The sequence below is a fragment of the Oryctolagus cuniculus genome, chromosome 13, assembly GCF_051225735.1.
Source record: "Oryctolagus cuniculus isolate XC-2025 breed Fujian yellow rabbit chromosome 13, ASM5122573v1, whole genome shotgun sequence".
NCBI classification, from domain to species: domain Eukaryota; kingdom Metazoa; phylum Chordata; class Mammalia; order Lagomorpha; family Leporidae; genus Oryctolagus; species Oryctolagus cuniculus.
In genome coordinates this window covers 63,918,801-63,938,223 of record NC_142879.1, presented here as the reverse complement: position 1 = coordinate 63,938,223, position 19,423 = coordinate 63,918,801, and the positions used below count along the sequence as shown (strand labels likewise).

Sequence of the window (19,423 nt, the reverse complement as noted above, 5' to 3'; positions counted from 1 at the left end):
TAGAGGCAGAGAGAGAGAGGTCTTCCATCCACTGGTTCACTCCCCGTATGGCTGCAACAGCCGGAATTGTGGTGCAGATTCGAGGCCAGGAGCCAAGAGCTTCTTCTGGGTCTCCCACACAGTGCGAGGACCCAAGGACTTGGGCCATCTTCTACTGCTTTCCCAGGCCATGCCAGAGCTGGATCGGAAGTGGAGCAGCCCGAACTTAAACTGGCACTCATATGGGATGCCGGCACTGCAGGTGGTGGCTTTACCCGCTATGCCACAGTGGGTACTGGCTTTTTTATACACAAAATGGCTCTCAGTGTCCCTAGATTTAACCAACTGGGGAGGAGCAGAGTGACAGCTAACAACCCATTAGAGGGCTAGAATAAGGATCAATCAGGAGGTAGGGAGAATCCCATTAGAGGGCCAGAATTGGTAATCCTTTCTAGCCTGTTCTTTTGATAAAACTAAGTGTTGCAAAGGCAGCCCCCGAGAAGAAGCAAGCACTTCATCCATTTTTAAGGAACTCTGTCCCTTTTTTCATTCTCACAGGGAGCTAACCTAGCTGCCCATGGGACTAACTCCTCATGCTATTAGAAACCCTGTGTTTGTTTCAGCATACTTTGTGTTTCTTACTATGTTGAGTGTCATAAATTTGGAAAAACTGCTAAGATGTTTTCCCTGCCCTCTTGTGTACATTATGGATAGGTAGATGTTTCTCAGAAATGGATTTTTATCTTTGACTACATTTGGGAAATATATTCATTAAGAAAAATTGTAGGTTTCCTTTAGGGTTCTTAAAAGTGTATGTTGTAGAATTCTAGAAAGAGATTTACTTTGCAATTTTTTTTATTAAATATTTATTTATTTGAAAGTCAGAATCACACAGAGAGAGGAGAGGCAGAGAGAGAGAGAGAGAGAGAGAGAGAGTCTTCCAACTGATAGTTCATCCCCCAGTTGGCCACAATGGCTGCAGCTGCGCCGATCCGGAGCCAGGAGCCAGGAGCTTCTTCCAGGTCTCTCACGTGGGTGCAGGAGCCCAAAGATTTGGGCCATCTTCCTCTGCTTTCCCAGGTCATAGCAGAGAGCTGGATTGGAAGAGGAGCAGCCGGGTCTCGAACTGGCACGCATATGGGATGCTGGTGCTTCAGGCTAGGGCGTTAACCTGCTGCACCACAGCACCAGCCCCTGCACAGTTTTCTAAAGTTTGTTGACACAATATTTTGTTTTCTCATGAAATGTCTGGAGTGGATTTTTTTTTCAAATAAGAGATGTCTATTTTACTCATATACAGTGAATTTTAAAATAATTAACAGCTTTTTTAAAAACTGTAGCAGTATATCGTCTTTTTAAGAATGATTTATTTATTTAAATGTGAGAGTTACAGAGAGGAGAGACAGAGAGAGGTCTTCCATCTGCTGATTCACTTCCCAGATGGCCTCAATGGCTGAGGCTGTGCCAGACTGAAGCCAGGAACTGGGAGCTTCTTCTAGGTCCCCCACGTGGGTAGCAGTGGCCCAGGTACTTGGGCCACGTTCCACTGCTTTTCCCAGGCCATTGGCAGGGAGCTACTTTGCAAGTGGAGCAGCCAGGACATGAACTGGCACCCTTATGGGATGTCAGCATTGCAGGTGATGGCTTTATCCATTATGCTGCAATGCCAGCCCCACAGTAAATCATTTTTAACAGTTTGTTTGATAATTAGTAAATACAAAAAATGGCACTTATCATCTCATTTAGCTTGTCGTAAAGCAACTAAAAATTTTTTTAAAAGACTTATTTATTTATTTGAAAGAGTTACACATACAAAGGAGAGGCAGAGAGAGAGAGAGAGAGTGAAAGAGAGGTCTTCCATCCACTGGTTCACTCCCCAGTTGGCTGCAACGGCTGGAGTTGCGCCGATCCGAAGCCAGGAGCTTCCTCCAGGTCTCCCACGTGGGTGCAGGGGCCCAAGGACTTGGGCCATTTTCTACTGCCTTCCTAGGCCACAGCAGAGAGTTGGATTGTAAGTGGAGCAGCCGGGACTAGAACCAGCGACCATATGGAATGCTGGCACTTCAGGCCAGGGCATTCACCTGCTGCGCCACAGCGCCGGCTCCTGCAACTAATAATTTCTAAGGCAGTTAGATCTTGTAGCTTTTATGTTTTGATTATGCTGTTTTACTCCTTTTCTGGGCACTTAAGCTTAAAAATGCAGTCATTGTTGACCTTTTACTAAGTCTTACCCAACCTACCCTCAAATCTGTAACCAAATATTTTTTTCTTTTTTCTTTTTTTTTTTTAAAGATTTATTTTGGCCACTGCTGCTGTCGCCGCGTGCCGGGGCTTGAGGGTGGGAGGCTGGGGGAGGGTAGCGGAGCCGTTGCCGTGGCCATATTGGGTCTGAGGCGGCTGCTGTAGGTGCCCACGGAGCAAGCAGGTGTGCGGAGCGGTGACAGCGGCGCGGGATATGCCTCTCTGCGAGCGGCCCGGGACGGCAGCACCACCGCCGCCATGAGTAGGGTCACCCCTTACATCGGCAGCAAGATCAGCCTCCTCTCCAAAGTGGAGATCCGCTATGAGGGCATCCTCTACACCAGTGACACCGAGAACTTCACGGTAGCCCTCGCCAAAGTTCGATCCTTTGGTACAGAAGACAGACCAACAGATCGTCCAGTACCACCTCGAGATGAAGTCTTTGAATACATCATATTCCGTGGGAGTGATATTAAAGACCTCAGCGTTTGTGAGCCACTGAAACCACAGTGCTCTTTGCCTCAGGACTCCGCTATCGTGCAGTCATCACTAGGTTCATCTGCGTCTTCATTCCAGTCAGTGGGTGCCTACAGACCTTTTGGCAGGATGCCGACATATAGTTAGTTCAGTCCAAGTTCATTAATCGGGCATCAGTTTGGTATTGTTGGTGTTGCTGGAAGGTCTTGACATCATTTGGAACTGAAACATCAAACAGTGGTACTTTGTCCCAAAGCAGTGCAGTTGGTTCTGCCTTTACACAGGATACAAGAGCTATAAAAACACAGTTATCTCAAGGTCGGTCAAGCCCTCAGTTAGATCCTTTGAGAAAAAAGCCCAACCATGGAACAAGCAGCACAGACCACCTTGGCCCACTTACCTGCTCCAGTATCTGTTGGGAGAAGGAGCCCTGTATCAACCAGGTCTTTGCCATCTACCAGCCAAAAGGCAATAGAAAATCAAGAGCACAGGTGAGCTGAATTACACAAAGTTTCAAGACCAGAAAATGAGCAACTCAGAAATGATAACAAGTGACAAGTAGTTCCAGGTGCTCCTTCAGCTCTGAGGAGAGGGCGTCAAGGTCATCGAGGTGGCAGAGGAAGGTTTGGTATCCGGAGCAATGGTCCAGTGAAATTTGAGAAAGACTTTGACTTTGAAAGTGCAAATGCACAATTTAACAAGGAAGAGATTGACAGAGTTTCATAACAAACTTAAATTAAAAGAAGATAAACTTGAGAAATAGGAGAAACCTGTAAATGTTGAAGATAAAGGAGACTCAGGAGTTAATACACAAAACAGTGAAGGAAATGCAGATGAAGATCCTCTTGGACCTGTTACTATGACAAAACTAAATCTTTCTTTGACAATATTTCTTGTGATGATAACAGACAACGAAGACCAACCTGGGCTGAGGAAAGAAGATTAAATGCCGAAATGTTTGGAATCCCACTCTGTCCAAACCATGGCTGTGGGGGATACAGAGGCAGAGGAGGTCTTGGTTTCCATGGTGGCCAAGGGGGTGGTAGTGGTGGAGGTGGTGCCTTTATCACCCCTCGAGGATTTCGTGGTGCAATCAGAGGAGGTCGTGTGGGCAGAGAGTTTGCAGATTTTGAGTATAGAAAAACTACAGCTTTTGGACCCTAAAAGGTCTGGATTGATCGAACTACTTTCTGAAAGAAAGACATCAAAGTTGCTGCATAGTCTACAAACCAGTCTTTGAAAATAAGTGAATTTCTAGCTCTTCATGGTCCTGGAAATTGGCTTCAGTCTAAAGCAGTACTTCAGTGGGACTTATAAGTATTTTTCATCACTGAAAGGATTATTGTTATCACTAAATTGTATTTGGCAATTATTGCAGGTTGCCTGCAGATAGGGCCGTGATACTGTGTTTTGAGCCACGACAGGTTGTGTGTGTGTGGGTGTGTGTGCCTATATCTTTCTCTCTCTCTTTCTTTCTTTTTGGAAATCCTGTAATATTAGGTAGCCTATTTTGTCAGTTAATTAGGGTGCTGAATGGTAGAGGATTTTGTCAGTCAGCTATGTACACACAGTAAATACTGTTTCTTAGGCAAAGGTAACTTTTTTATATAGTTGTAAAATTCCATTATATTCCATTGCCAAAGAAACATTAAGAACTTTGTATAGCTGTATAAAAAGCAACTGATTTTTTTAAAAGAATAAACATTTTAAAGTCAGCAAAAAAAAAAAAAAAAAGATTTATTTATTTGAAAGACAGAGTTACAGAGAGAGAGAGAGAGAGGTCTTCTATCCGCTGGTTCACTCCCCAGATGGCTGCAACAGCTGGAGCTGTGCTGATCCGAAGCCAGGATCCAGGAGCTTCTTCTGCGTCTCCCACATGGGTGCAGGGGCCCAGGGATTTGGGCCATCTTCTTCTTTCCCAGGCTACAGCAGAGAGCTGGATCGGTAGTGGAGCAGCCGGGACTAGAACTGGTGCCCATATGGGATGCTGGTGCTTCAGGCCAGGGCTTTAACCCACTGCGCCACAGTGCCGGCCCCTAAATTTTTCTTACAGTTCATCATTCCCCACCCTTTTCCAGTTCCCTCTGCTGGTCATCTAGCTATGATTCCCATGAAGTAGGTGATCAATAAATGTTTGCTACACGATTGAAACTGTACTACTGTAATATGTGATTCTGGGCTCTCCCTGTTTTCAGTCTTGTACCATGTTGTTTGTGTTACACTGAGTGATTTATGTTAACTTTCTGCTCTAGGCTCTTAGTAGCTCTGTTGCTTAGGAAAGTGGTCTAGATGTCCTCACTGACACGAAGGTCCAGCACCAGTCTACCATTCCAACTTTAGAGTCCACTACTTTTTGGTTTGTAGCATACATTCTTTTCAGATGAGGCTGCTGCTCATTATTTCCCATGCTTTTTTTTTTTTTTTTTTCTTTTTTTGACAGGCAGAGTGGGTAGTGTGAGAGAGACAGAGAGAAAGGTCTTCCTTTTGCCGTTGGTTCACCCTTCAATGGCTGCCACGGCTGGCACGCTGCGGCCGGCGCATTGCGCTGATCCGAAGGCAGGAGCCAGGTGCTTCTCCTGGTCTCCCATAGGGTGCAGGGCCCAAGCACTTGGGCCATCCTCCACTGTATTCCTGGGCCATAGCAGAGAGCTGGCCTGGAAGAGGGGCAACCAGGACAGAATCCGGCGCCCTGACCGGGACTAGAACCTGGTATGCCGGCGCCGCAAGGCGGAGGATTAGCCTGTTGAGCCACAGCGCCGGCCTCCCATGCTTTTTAAAAAAATACTTATTTATTTATTTATTTGAAAGTCAAAGTTACAGAGAAGGAGAGGCAGAGAGGGAGAGAGAGAGGTCCTCCACTTGTTAGTTCACTCCCCAGTTGGCCATAATGGCTTTAGCTATGCTGATCTGAAGCCAGGATCCAGGAGCTTCTTCCATGTCTCCCACTTAGGTACAGGGGCCCAAGGACTTGGGTCATCTTCTGCTGCTTTCCTAGGCCATGGCAGAGAGCTGAATTGGAAGAGGAGCAGCCAGGGCTCAAACTGGTGCCCATATGGGATGCTGGCACCGCAGGTGGCGGCTTTACCCACTATGCCATAGCGCAGGTCCCCTCTTTTGCAGTTTTTACTTTTACAGCTACCGTATGGTATTATATGTTATTCCTCCTACTTGTAATGACTTTTTATTGATTGGGGAGGAGGGTCATATAATTATTTAAATCCTGTCTTTCAACAAAATTCATTTTAAGGAGTCAGTACTGTGGCATAGTGGGTTAAACTGCCACCTTCAGTGCCGGTGTCCCATATGGTCACTGGTTCAATTCTCGGCTATTCCATTTCTGATACAGCTCTCTACTGATGAGCCTAGGAAAGCAGTGGAAGATGGCCCAAGTGTTTGGGCCCCACTGCTATCCAGGTGGGAGACATAGATGAAGTTCCTTGAACAGCCTGTCTTTGGCTGTTGTGGCCATTTTAGGGGTCAACTAGTGGGTGGAAGTTCTGTCTCTCTCTAATTCTGACTTTCAAGGAAATAAAATAGTTAAAAAAAAAGTCCATCAGATATGCTTCACACTGGTGTTGAGAGGCCTACATGAAGGCACATCCCTGTGACCTTTAAAAACTAGTCGTATAAAGGATCAGAGTCAGAGTGGCTTTAGACTTCCCCAACAATGGTCAGAGCAACAGTGCAGCAAAGCAGTAGTATCTTCAGAATTCTGAAGAAAGTGATATACAGACCAGTCAAACTGAGATAGTAGTCAAATTTAAGAATGGAATATCGGGGCTGGCGCTGTGGTGCAGCAGGTTAAAGCCCCGGTCTGCAGCGCCGGCATCCCATATGGGCTCTGGTTTGAGTCCTGGCTGCTCCACTTCTGATACAGCTCTCTGCTATGGCCTGGGAAAGCAGTGGAAGATGTTCAAAGTCTTTGGGCCCCTGCACGTGTGTGGGAGAAAGGGAAGAAGCTCCTGGCTCCTAGCTTCGGATCGGCGTAGCTCCGGCCTTCGCTGCCATCTGGAGAGTGAACCATTGGATGGAAGACCCCTCCCTCCCTTGCCCCCCCCCCCCCCGCCTCTTCTTTCGCTGTGTAACTCTTTCAAGTAAATAAATAAATCTTAAAAAAAAAAAGTGGAATAAAGATTTTTTCAGAGAGATAGGGTCTCAAAAAGACCATCTCCCACAAACCTTTTGAGGAGCTGGGGTATTTACTTCTTTAAAAAGAGGATATTCTGGAAGGAAAGGGTGAGGGGAAACCTCATGAAACCCCCCAATGGCTTCTTCTAGCCAGAAGATGGAAACACAGGGCGGGGCCAGCACTGTATTGCAGTGGGTAAAAGCTACCCCTTTGAAGCTGGTATTCCATATGGGCTCCAGTTTGGATGCTGGCCGTTCCAGTTCTAATCTAGCTCCTTGCTAATGCACCTGGGAAAAGCAACAAAAGGTGGCCCAAATGATTGGGTCCCTGCCACTCACTTGGTAGACATGGATAAAACTTCTGGCTCCTAGCTTCCCATTGTGGCTATTTGTTTAGTAAAGTTGGAAGACTCCTCTCTGTGTTTTTGTCTCTCTCTCTCTAGCTCTGACTTCCCAATACAAAAACTAAATCTTCAAAAAAAAAAAAAAATGATGGGAGATTTCAAGGAGATTTAATTGACAGAAACCTGATGGGAGTGAATATATTCAAAAGAGAATCTGGGGTGACTTAGGGATAAATAATGGTAGAGAGGTAATAGTGATACATGTGTAGAAAACTAAGGAAATGAGAGACCATTAATTCCAAAAGGGGGAGTTATGAAGGAAAAGAAAGGTAATTATTGTTTACTGCTTGGCTTAGCTCTGCACACCTTATGTAGACATAATGATTAAGCCTTAAATACTGTTCTAACCAAAGTTAATATAAATGTGTGTAGAGACCAGGAGAATGGGAAGTGTGCTGGACTGGAAACAGAGCTGAATGGTAAGCCTCCTCAACAGGCAGTCACCGAATCAGCTAAAGAACACTTTTGGGGACATGGTATGTTGGAGAGGGGGCTGAAAGCTAGTGTTCAACAGAATGTGTTGATCTAGTTGATTTAAAGAAATGATATGCATGTGTAACACTTAATTTTACCTTTAGCCAATTTTCTTCTAGGTTAGAAATTTTTTGGTTGTTTTTGCTTCCTGCTTAAAAATTATCTTTCTAGGCTAAAGTTTCAGTAGTGTGTAATTGGATTTGGAATGTAAATCCATGTTGTTTTTGGCTTTATTATTTAGCTATAAGGATCTTAAGGATGAGGTGATGACTGTAAGTTTTTCCACACCAAGGTTTCCCATATTAGCTCATTCCTACAATGCTTTTATTCTGTCTTCTCCTAAATTTAAATATTCTATGTATGATGCTCTTCTGTGTGTGTCACATTATTCTGTGTTCTTAATTCTTATATGGACTTCTTTTTTTTGGCTTTTAAAAATATTTCTTTATGTGAAAGGCAGAGTTACAGAAGAGGAGAGGCAGAGAGAGAGAGACAATCTTCCATCTTCTGGTTTACTCCCCAAATGGCTGCAAGGGCCATGGCTGGACCAGACCAAAACCAAGAGCCAGGAACAACTTCTGGGTCTCCTACATGGGTGACAGGGTCCCAAGTACTTAGAGCATCTGCTGCTATTTTCCCAGGTACATTAGTAGGGAGCTGGAGCAGCCAGGACTCCAACCAGCACCCATATGGGATGTTGGCGTCACAGGTAGTGGCTTAATCCACTGTGCTACAATGCTGGCCCTTAATTTCTTCTTTTTTGCAGCTTCTTTTCTTTAGCATTTAGTAACAGGGACACTTGTGCATAGTGAGATGCACTGTGTTTTTCTCGTGACACCTCTTTCCAAGCCTGGATCCAAGAGTAGATCTTTGGTGAGTCGCAGGGGCTAAGGAATGCCAGCACCCTGTAGCATTTCTGGTTCCACAACTTATTATCATTTTTGCCATCTCCACTTACAGTGCTTTTGGTAACCTTTCAGGGTTCATGATTGACTGGTTTACCATTATTTGCTTATTGCATGCTTAAATGTTAGATTCAAAGTTTTTAATTGTTTGTAAAAGCTAAGCTACAGTTAAGTTTTGCTAAATTAAGCAGAAAGGGGATTTTTTTGAAGATACTGGTGACCTCCCTGAACTGAAGAAATGACCAGGAGGTCGAGATTGGGGCTACACATCTAGGAACAGTGCCTCCATTCCTAAAATAGCTGTTCAGGAACACTGCGTAATTGAGTATCCTGCTTTTCAAGGTTGCATTCTCTGTTACATTAATATAGCTGTTATGCCTTTTAATGATAAACTTGTAGGTTGAGAAATTAGTACTTGTATTTTCAAGTACAGGTCACTGGAGTGGAAATCATGGAATACAGGATTTATACATCTTGAGATTTTAAGTTCAGAGAAAGGAGAGAGGAAACTCAAGTTTTCAGGAGTCAGAAGCATAACTTTGTTCTGCTCTGTGCTTGGATATCCTTACTTCAGTGCATTTCTCAGGGTGTACTTGTGTTTTTTTTTTTTTTTTTTAAGATTTTTTTTTTTTTTTTTTTTATGTGAGAGGTAGAGTTACAAACAGTGAGAGAGACAGAGAGAAAGGTCTTCCTTCCATTGGGTTCACTCCCCAAATGGCTGCAATGGCTGGAGCTGCGCCGGTCTGAAGCCAGGAGCCAGGTGCATCTTCTTGGTCTCTCACTTGGGTGCAGGGGCCCAAGCACTTGGGCCATTTTCTACTGCTTTCCCAGGCCACAGCAGAGAGCTGGATTGGAAGAGGAGCAGCCGGGACTAGAACCGGTGTCCAGATGGGATGCTGGCACCGCAGGCAGAGGATTAACCTACTGTACCATGGCGCCAGCCCCGACAAGGTTATACTTTCAAAGGAGTCTTTTTTTTTTTTTTTTTTTTTTTAAGATTTATTTATTTATCTGAAAGGCAGACTTACAGAGAGGTAGAGGCAGAGAGAGTGAGAGAGGTCTTCCAACTGCAGGTTCATTCCCCAGTTGGCCACAATGGCTGGAGCTGCGCTGATCCTATGCCAGGAGCCAGGAGCCTTCTCCAGGTCCCCCACAGGAGCCTCCTCTCGGTCTCCCACACAGGTGCAGGGGCCCAAGGACTTGGACCATTTTCTACTGCTTTCCTGGGCCTCAGCAGAGAGCTGGATTGGAAGTGGAGCAGCCGGGATTTGAACCAGTGCACCTGTGGGATTCTGGCACCACAGGTGGCAGCTTTACTCTCTGCCACAGTGCCGGTCCTTCAAAGGAGTCTATGATTTCAGTGTTGAAAATGGCTTTGGATTCTAGATGGTAACATATTTAAAGAGCCTTTTTGTAAGCTTGCAAATAACCTGGAGTAGCTTCAGCATGGAAAATTCACGACTCAAGGTGAATCAAATAGGAGAAGAAAAACAGGGACAGGTTATGAAATCTAACCTTCTAGTCTAAGGAATTTAAATGTTGTAGGCAGGGTAGGATATATGAATGCTTTTGGACAAGGAGTTTTTTTTTTTTAATTTATATATCTGAAAGGCAGAGTTAGAGAGAGAGCAAGAGAGAGACTGAGAGAGAGAGAGATACTGAGAGAGAGAGAGAGATCTTCCATCCACTTCTATACTCCCCAGATGGCTGCAATGGCCAGGATTGAGCCAGGCTGAAGTTAGGAGCCAGGAGCTTCATCCGGGTCTCCCACATGGGTGGCAGAGGTCCAAGCACTTGGACCATCTTCTGCTGCTTTTCACAGGCCGTTAGCAGGGAGCTGGAACAGAAGTGGAGCAGCTAGGACACGAACCAGCACCCATATGGGGTGCTGGCATTGCAGGTGGTGGCTTTACCTACTATGCCACAGTGCTGGCCCCTTTGGCTCCTTATAAGAGCATTAATGCCTTCAGTGTGGACCTTGTCCTCATGATCTCATCTAACCCTTATCTGCTTGCAGAGGCTCTATTCCCAAATACTGTCACACAGGGTTTATGACTTCAGCTTTGGAATTTTGGAGGGGCACAAATGATCAGTCCGCAACTATCTTATATTGCAGTTAAAATAGTTAATTTATGGAAAGCATACATCTCTGTGCCTCCTAACATAAAAGTGCTGTATATTTCACTAATCGTTATCATTGATATTATTTTGACTAGACATAAAGTTTGCATATATGATGCTGGAGGGAAATTAAAAATAATTTGGGGATTTTGCTCCTCATTGATGGTGAGTACATGATAACATTAAGAAGGGAAATGTAAAAAGAGTAGGGTTGCTTTTGATAGATTTTTTTTAATTGTATCTGTAGAGAAGATGATGAATGGGAATGCCAGGTTTATTGATATTTCCTAACTATGCTGAGTGTAGAAAAAAATGAGAAGTATTAATGTTTTTATATGTATGTGGCCTTTAAAATGGAATTCCTTATTTGTTTTTATTCAGATTTTTCTTTTCTTTTCTTTTCTCAGATTTCATTAATTAAGTTGTTTTTCTTTTTTCATGAACCTGGAAAAGCAGAAGTACTGTTTAGAGCTTATATGCAAATAATACTAAATTTGCTGGAATTTGAAAAGTTATATTTTGAGCATTTTGGATCTTGAACATATTTTAGAGTATGTATAATCTATTCCTACTTGCCAGTCTTTGGATTTAGACTTTGTCCTAAGTTAATAAATCAAGGGATGATTTTCTTAGCCTTTCTGGATCTATTAAGAATATTCTTTCATTTTTGGCAGTAATTCTCTCCACATTTACTTTAGAGAGTCCTCTTTGGAGCACACTGGCAGAGAGAAAGTATAGGGTTCATAAAATGGTGGGAGAGTAGGTGAGAATTTGGGCTAGAACAAGGGGGAGAAAGTGGTAGTGGTTGCTCCTCAATAATAGAAGTAAAATGAGAAGTTTTAGTTTGGACATTACATGTTTTATGAGGTCCATAAAGACAGTGTAATAGTTTTGAGTTTTTCTTAATGTAAACTTTATTAATACACATATGATGAAGCCATCATACTGTCTGTACTATGATTTTATCAGAATTGACACTGTGACTTGGCACACAGTCAACAGTTTGGGGAAACAGAGCAAATTACATCCCAAGGCACGTCTTTTCTTCAGTGATTGTAGTCAGAGATGTATCATTTCATTATGGTTTTTGGCTTTTCTTTTCTGTTTTAATAGTTAAAATTTTAATGCTTAAGAATAAATACTGTTTTAATTAAGACAGGCAGGGAAATCTGCTTCTGGAACCACAGAAATCAGATTTGAAAGAAGAAAAAAGTGAAGTGTAGTCTCTAACTAATGAAAACATGAAATTGTCAAGTGACAAACATTTCCATTCATTTATACAAACTCAAAAGCTGTGATTTTAGACAATAAAATTAGTATTGCAGCAATGGTAAATACAGGAAAAAAGAGACAGTCACTTGTAGTCATGGAAGAAGTGGAGCCTGTGAAAGTGAAACCATATACAAAAAGAGAAAAGTCCGTGGCATCTGTATATAGGGTAGGCATGTTCATTTCCTAGTAAAATACAAGCTCAAATCAGTACACTGGATACTGATGAATTCATGAATTTTCTCTGAATTTCTGTGTTGGTTACTTTGTTAGATGAGTAATATCACAAAGGAGAAAATGTTTCTAACTAGCACCCTCGTCAGGCATTTTTCCCTTCTTTATTCAACCTCTTCATGTAGTAGTGTTGACACAGAGGCCTTTTCTTGTTTTTTCATCGAGAGAGATCCAGTACCTTTACACTTTGATCAGTTGTTTTTGCAAAGATGAGTAGACACACAGTATATCTTACTTGGAATTGGTGCTTTTGAGAATCCAAACAGAATTCTCTCATGGTAGAACTTCAAAATTGACATGTTGGGGGGATATTTTTAGAGAAGAGGATGTTTGGAGTCTGCCTCTTGAATCACCTGTTGCCAAGTTAGGAAGGGAATTAATATTGTTCTAGGGACCGGCGCTGTAGCGCAGCGGGTTAATGTCCTGTCCTGAAGTGCTGGCATCCCATATGGGTACTGGTTCGAGATCTGGCTGCTCCACTTCCGATCCAACTCTGCTATGGCCTGGGAAGGCAGTAGATGGCCCAAGTCCTTGGGCCCCTGCACCCGCATAGGAGACCTGGAGGAAGCTCCTGGCTCCTGGCTTTGGATTGGCACAGCTCTGGCCATTGCAGCTAGTTGGGGAGTGAACCAGCAAATGGAAGACCTCTCTTTCTCTCTGTCTTTGCCCTCTTCTCTCTGTGTAATGCTGACTTTCAAAGAAATAAATAAATCTTTTAAAAAAATAAAAGTGAACCTTCTAGGTTTGCTAAATAGTAGAGTCAGAGTATCTGGGCTGGGCTGTTTGTCTCTGTGATATCCTATGATACTCAGTGAGCTTGTGGGATTAACATTCTTGTATTTTATAAAAGATGGACTAAAGCTGATCTTCCTTAAGAGGTCACAGTGGAGGTATGTTGTAAAATTAGGACTTTCAGACCCCAGAGCCTTTGCCTTTGGCATTAAGTCACTATTTCATGGTCCTTTTGTTTTGTTTTACCCATACTTGATGACCGTGACACTCTCTTGCTGTCAAGAGTTCCTCCGCATCCCCTACTGAGCAGAGATGGTTTCTCCAGTTATCCTGCTGTGATCCGTCTTACTTGAACCTTTTGTTATGTTTTTGGCTAGAGTATAGAAATAATTTATTAGCAGAGATGAGTGACAATGACAGCATCCAATTCTAAATATTTTGGGTTAGGGTTTTTTGTTGTTGTTGTTGTTGTTAGGATTGACAAACTGAGGTTGATACTTAAGAAGTGTTGGTGAGTTAGGTGTGAACTGAAATGTTTGGGAATAATCACAAAAGAGGAATAAAGTACAAACTCCATAACATGTAGCTTTGAGAACTATAGCTGAATGAAAATAAGAACATACTAAATATCATAGGTTGTATGATTTCATTTATGTGAAATGTTCAAAATAGGCAAATCCATAGGCCCAGAAAGTGGTTTAGTGGTTGCTAGGGCCTGAGAGAAGGAGGGAATGAGGAGTGACAAAGTTTCTAATGGGTTCAGAGTTTCTTTTTGGGTGGCAGAATTAGTGTAGACTTTAAAATTGTGATTTGTTTTTTAAAGATTTTTTTTTTTATTTGAAAGTCAGAGTTAGAGAGAGGAGAGGCAGAGAGAGAGACAGATCTTCCATCTGCTGGTTCACTCCCCAGATGGTTGCAACTGCCGGAGCTGCACCGATCTGAAACCAGGAGCCAGGAGCTTCTTCTGGGTCTCCCACATAGGTGCAAGGGCCCAAGGACTTGGGCCATCTGCTGCTTTCCCAGGCCATAGCAGGGAGCTAGATTGGAAGAGGAGCAGCCGGGAATAGAACCTGCACCCACATGGGATGCTGGCTCTTCAGGCCAGGGCTTTAACCTGCTGGGCCACAGCACCGGCCCCAAAATTGGAATTTTTATGGTGTGTGAATTACATCTAAATAAAAAATATGTGGCATTTGACTGAAATGAACTAATTATGATAAGGATAGGTATGATTCTGTGAGAGGATACAGGGTGACATTTTGCCCTACTATGTGGGGCTAGGGACAGAAATAAGTAATAGTTGCTTAAGCACAAACCTGAAGAATTGAGTTACTTAGGGAATAAAGCCAGTAAAACAATGGAGATGAAGACATGGAAAAATGCATCAGTTAGATTTAATAGCTTAAAGCCACTTTCATGTGTAATAGGTACAACAAGCTCCTGCTTCTGTCACTATATAAGACTGTCAGATACCTTTTTCCTTAAGTAACTTAGTTATCTGTCTCATAGAGAATCAAAGCCATATAATATTTATAATAAATATTACATATAATTAAAATATAAATAAATTATAATAGCAATTCATATAAAATAAATATTGAGTGTTACTAGTAATCAGTAATATAATAAATGACAATATTTATATAAACTGTATATTTCTGGAGAAAACTGCATTTGCATTCCATGATTTGATACTAAATATTTTTACATTTTTGTCTTTGATGTTTATAATTTAAAATTTTCATGAAACTATAGATAAATTTTAGAATTTCTTTTTTTTTTTAAGATTTATTTATTTATTTGAGATGCAGAGTTACAGAGAGGCAGAGAGAGAGAGGGGTCTTCCATTCGCTGGTTCACGCCCCAGATGGCCAAAACGGCTGGTGCTGCGCTGATCCTCAACCAGGAGCCAGGAGCTTCTTCCGGGTCTCCCACGTGGGTGCAGGGGTCCAAGGACTTGGGGCAGCTTCTACTACTTTCCTAGGCCGTAGCAGAAAGCTAGATCTGAAGTGGAATGGCTAGGACTTGAAATGGCATCCATATGAGATACCAGTACTGCAGGCAGTGGCTTTAGCTGGTACACCACAGCATTGGCCCCCTAGAATTTCTTGATGCTACATTTTTTCCCTCCCCTCTCTGGGTTTATAAATTTTATGTCAAGTTTCCAACCTTTCATTTTATAGAAACTTTGTTTTCACTTCATTTTGACAGTTGGAGGTTATTTTCAAGCCCTGTGAGCAAATTTACTGTAAAATCAGGAAAAATGTAAATATTTATTTCTGTTTGCTGTCAGGTTAAAAAACATATTAAGAGAAAAGTCCAGGGGCCAGCGCTGTGGCGTAGCGGGTAAAGCCAGTGCTGGTTTGCATCCCAGCTGCCTTTACCTTGCTTTGCCTTCTGGATGTGTGCCATTTAATATCACTGATTAACAATTCCTTACTGAAATAGCTTCTCTGATGCTTTCATTTTCCTAGTTCATCCTCATATTGGTGTGCCTTTCCTTCTGATACCCATAGAGCCTGACTATATCCCATCCTTACTCTATTCTTGAACCTGTTCTGCCATCTCTGCAGGTTATTAGCCCTTCTGGTGTCATGGCAATAAGTCTTGTCTTCTTGTGGGTGTCAGTGAATCCTGCATGTTTAGTGGCAGGTGTTGTGGCTCAGTGTGTTGAGCCACTGCTTGAAACACCTATACTGGAGTGCTTGGGTACAAGTCCTGTCTCCTCTTGTGATCTAGTTTCCTGCTGATGTGTACCCTGAGAGGCTGAGGATGATGGCTGAGGTATTGGGTCCTTGCTACCCATGTGGGAGACTGGCTGTTGGCAGGTATTTAGGGAGTGAACCAGTGGATGGATGGAAGATGTCTGCATGTGTGTGTCTGTGTGTCATTCTGCCTTTCAAGTAGATAAAAAGAAACATTTTTAAAAGACAACAATTTTTATTTTGAAGATCGAAATTTTTGATGACAAAAGAATATCCATGGTAAAGTTTTTTTTTTTTAAAGGGAGTTTATTGGGGGAAAACCCGATAGACTGGAGTAGGATAGGGTGAAGAAGGAAAAAGAGGGAGAAGGAGAGCGTGAGAGAGATCAAGAGAGAGAGTGAGAGAGAAATATCAAGAGACAGATCAGGAGACAGAAAGAGAGCCAGGTGTTCAGGAACAAGTTCTCTTAAAACTTTGTGGAGTTGGGGGTGGGCAGGGAAGTAGAAGCTGCGAATCCCATTAGGATGGGGGAGGAGCTGACACCAGTGGTTGGCCATGTGGTCAGCTGACTTCTAGCAATGGTGGCAGGGGCTAGAACCTAGGATGGTGTCCGGTGTGAAGATCGCCCCATAGATAAGACTGTGCCATTTTACTAACATTCCCCCTTTTTGTTTTTCATAAAGCAAGAGTTGTATGGGATTACATTAGCCCCAAAAATCCAGGAGGGGTAGAGGGACAATGATCTGTCTTCAGAGCTACTTCCTGCTGACTTGGGACAACAAGGTACTCTCTGCTGGCATGGGGCGATGTCTCAAGCCACTGTCTCCTGGGTGGGGAGCCAAGTATATCCCTGAAGCAGAATTTGGTTGACTGCCTGGTTGGTGAAGGCCTTGTTCGTTCCATTATCACCCCTTGTAAATACTTAAACAGACACTGTAGTGTAAAAGACAGAGTGAGAATGGCAACCAATGGTCCTGGTAGTGGCATTAACCCAAGTAATGAGAGGATATCATAGAGGAGGGTCTCTAGACCCTTGTGAAGACTGTTTGATGGATGTGTTTTTTTTTTTTTTTTTTTTAAGATTTACTATTTGAAAGAGTTACACAGAGAGGAGAGGCAGAGAGAGAGAGAGAGGTCTTCCATCCACTGGTTCACTCCCCAATTGGTTGCAACGTCTTGAACTGCGCCGATCTGAAGCCAGGAGCCAGGAGCTTCTTCCTGGTCTCCCACGCTTGGGCCATCCTCTACTGCTTTCCCAGGCCATAGCAGAGAGCTGGATCAGAAGAGGAGCAGCCGGGACTAGAACTGGCATCCATATGGGATGCCAGTGCTTCAGGCCAGGAAGTTAACCTGCTGCGCCACAGCACCGGCCCTGATGGATGTGGTTTAAAGCTGACCCCAACCAAAACTGGAAGAAAGGACCATTTTTCTCTTGTGATCTCATACAACATTAAGTTGTATGTTTGTACATCAGTACAGACAGGTCATGATCATGGTAAAGTTTTAAATATTCAACTGGAACACTAAAGAGAAGTTCTTTCATTCACTAATTTAGTAAACATGGAATTTGAAAAACCTTATGAATAAGTTGTTTATGTGGTCTAAATGCTCATTTATTTTTACTTATTTGAAAATCAGGCTGACAGAACTTCTTCTGCTGGTTTTTTCACCAAATGCCCTTAACCAGGTAGAAGCCAAGAGCCAGCCACTCCACTCGATTGCACCTGTGAGTGGCAGTGAACTCAGCAATTGAGCAGTCATCAGCTGCCTGTGAGGATGCATTAGCAGGGGCTGAATTGGAAGTGTAGTAGCTGAGTCTCCAGTCAGCAATCTTAAATGGGATTTTCTTCTTAATTGTGGTTTTCCCCTGACTGGAATATACTCTATGATGGGGGCAAGTATCTGTCACTCATTTTTGTGTCTTTTACTGTAACTATATTGAATAACTATTCAATATAACATAGTATGATCTTCTTAAATATTTATTGAATATGAGCAAGTGCTCTTTACCCGATTTGAGGGCAAATGCAATATATAAAATAACAAATAATTTCACAGTAGTTAGAAACCTTAGAATTTGAATCTTTGCTCTGTTGCTACCAGATTGATATTTCTAAAACAGTGCTTTTAAAAGTAGGAAGTCTAAATAAACTCCCTCTTTGCTAGACTTAGGTTTTGGGAAAAGGTGAGTAAGAACATCATTTCTGTTTTCTATGGAGCTTAGAAATAAAGAGAAAGAAATGCTTAATTGTACTTGGAGAAGCCAAGGAAAGCTTCTTAGAGGAGATCTGGTATCTCTTAGGTTCTTTTCCTATAAAAGATTATATAATTCACAGGTGCCATTTTCCTAGATAACTGCAAAGACAAGACTGATAGCTACCAGCAGGCCCATGCTGCTCTCGTTCTGCTTAACTTGAAAATTTACTTCAAGGGGCTGGCACTGTGGCACAGCGGGTTAAAGCCCCAGCCTGCAGTGCTGCCATCTCATATGGGTGCCAGTTCAAGTCCTGGCTGCTCCCCTTTCAACTCAGCTCTCTGCTTTGGCCTGATAAAGCAGTAGAAGATGGCCCAAGTCCTTGGGCCCCTGCACGGAAGACCTGAAAGAAATTTGTCTCCTTGGATCAGTGCAGCTCTGGCTGTTGTGGTCAGTCAGGGAGTGAACCAATGGATGGGAGACCTCTCTCTGCCTTTGCTTCTCTCTAACTCTTTCAAATAAATAAAATTAAAAAAAAATTTACTTCAGCTGAAGAAATAACTTTTTTTAAAAAAAATTTTATTTAATAAATACAAATTCAAAAGTACAACTTTTGGATTATAATGGCTTTTCCCTCTATAACCTTCCTCCCACCCACAACCATGCCATCTCCCACTCTCTCTCCCATCCCATTCTTCATCAAGATTCATTTTCAATTATCTTTATTTACAGGAGACCAACTTGGTATATACTAAGGAAAGGTTTCAATGGTTTGCACCCACACAGATACACAAAGTAAAAAGTACTGTTTGAGTAGTAGTCTTACTGTTAATTCGCATAGTGTAACACATTAAGGACAGAGATCCTACAGACACTCTGATTTATGATGTCAGTAATCACCCCAGGCTCTTGTCATGAGTTGCCAAGGCTCTGGAAACCTTTTGAGTTCGCCAACTCTGATCTAAATAGCACTCTGGCCTCAGAATCAGCCCTTAAGGCATTCGGATCTGGCTGAAGAGCCCATGAGAGTATTTTAGGTGTGGAAAGCCAAGACGCTCTGGCAAAAAAAAATTTAAGACCTAAGTGAAAGATCTCTGTGAGTGAGATCCCAGTGGAAAGAACGTGCCATCTAAGAAGGAGGTACCTTTCTCTGAAGGGAGGAGTTGGCGAACTCAAAAGGCTTCCAGAGTCTTGGCAACTCATGACAAGAGCCTAGGGTGATTGCTGATGCCATAAACAAGAGTGTCAATTGTTAAGACAACAGCAGGAGTCACTGTGCACTTACTCCCCATGTAGGATCTCTATCCTTAATGTGTTGTACAATGTGAATTAATGCTATAACTAGTACTAGGTAGAAACTGGTTTACATGGTTGATGGTAGCCTGGGCTTGTGACTCAAAATCAAACGGGAAACATTCAACAGGAAAAATTCAAATATGAACGTTTAAGCCGGTGCCTTCAGTGCCCCCACCTCATATTGGTTATTGGAGTCCCAGCTGTTCCACTTCTGATCCAGTCCCCTACTAATGTGCCTGGGAAAGCGGCAGCAAATGGATGGCC

General features: G+C 42.8%; 1 protein-coding gene and 1 pseudogene across 5 annotated transcripts in view; both read left to right on the top strand.

Annotated features, from left to right (window-relative positions):
- Nucleotides 1-19,423, top strand: part of AKT3 (AKT serine/threonine kinase 3) — a 308,783-nt gene that overhangs the window by 48,560 nt on the left and 240,800 nt on the right. The window lies entirely within an intron of this gene.
- Nucleotides 2,347-3,998, top strand: LOC149122628 (protein LSM14 homolog A pseudogene; annotated as a pseudogene).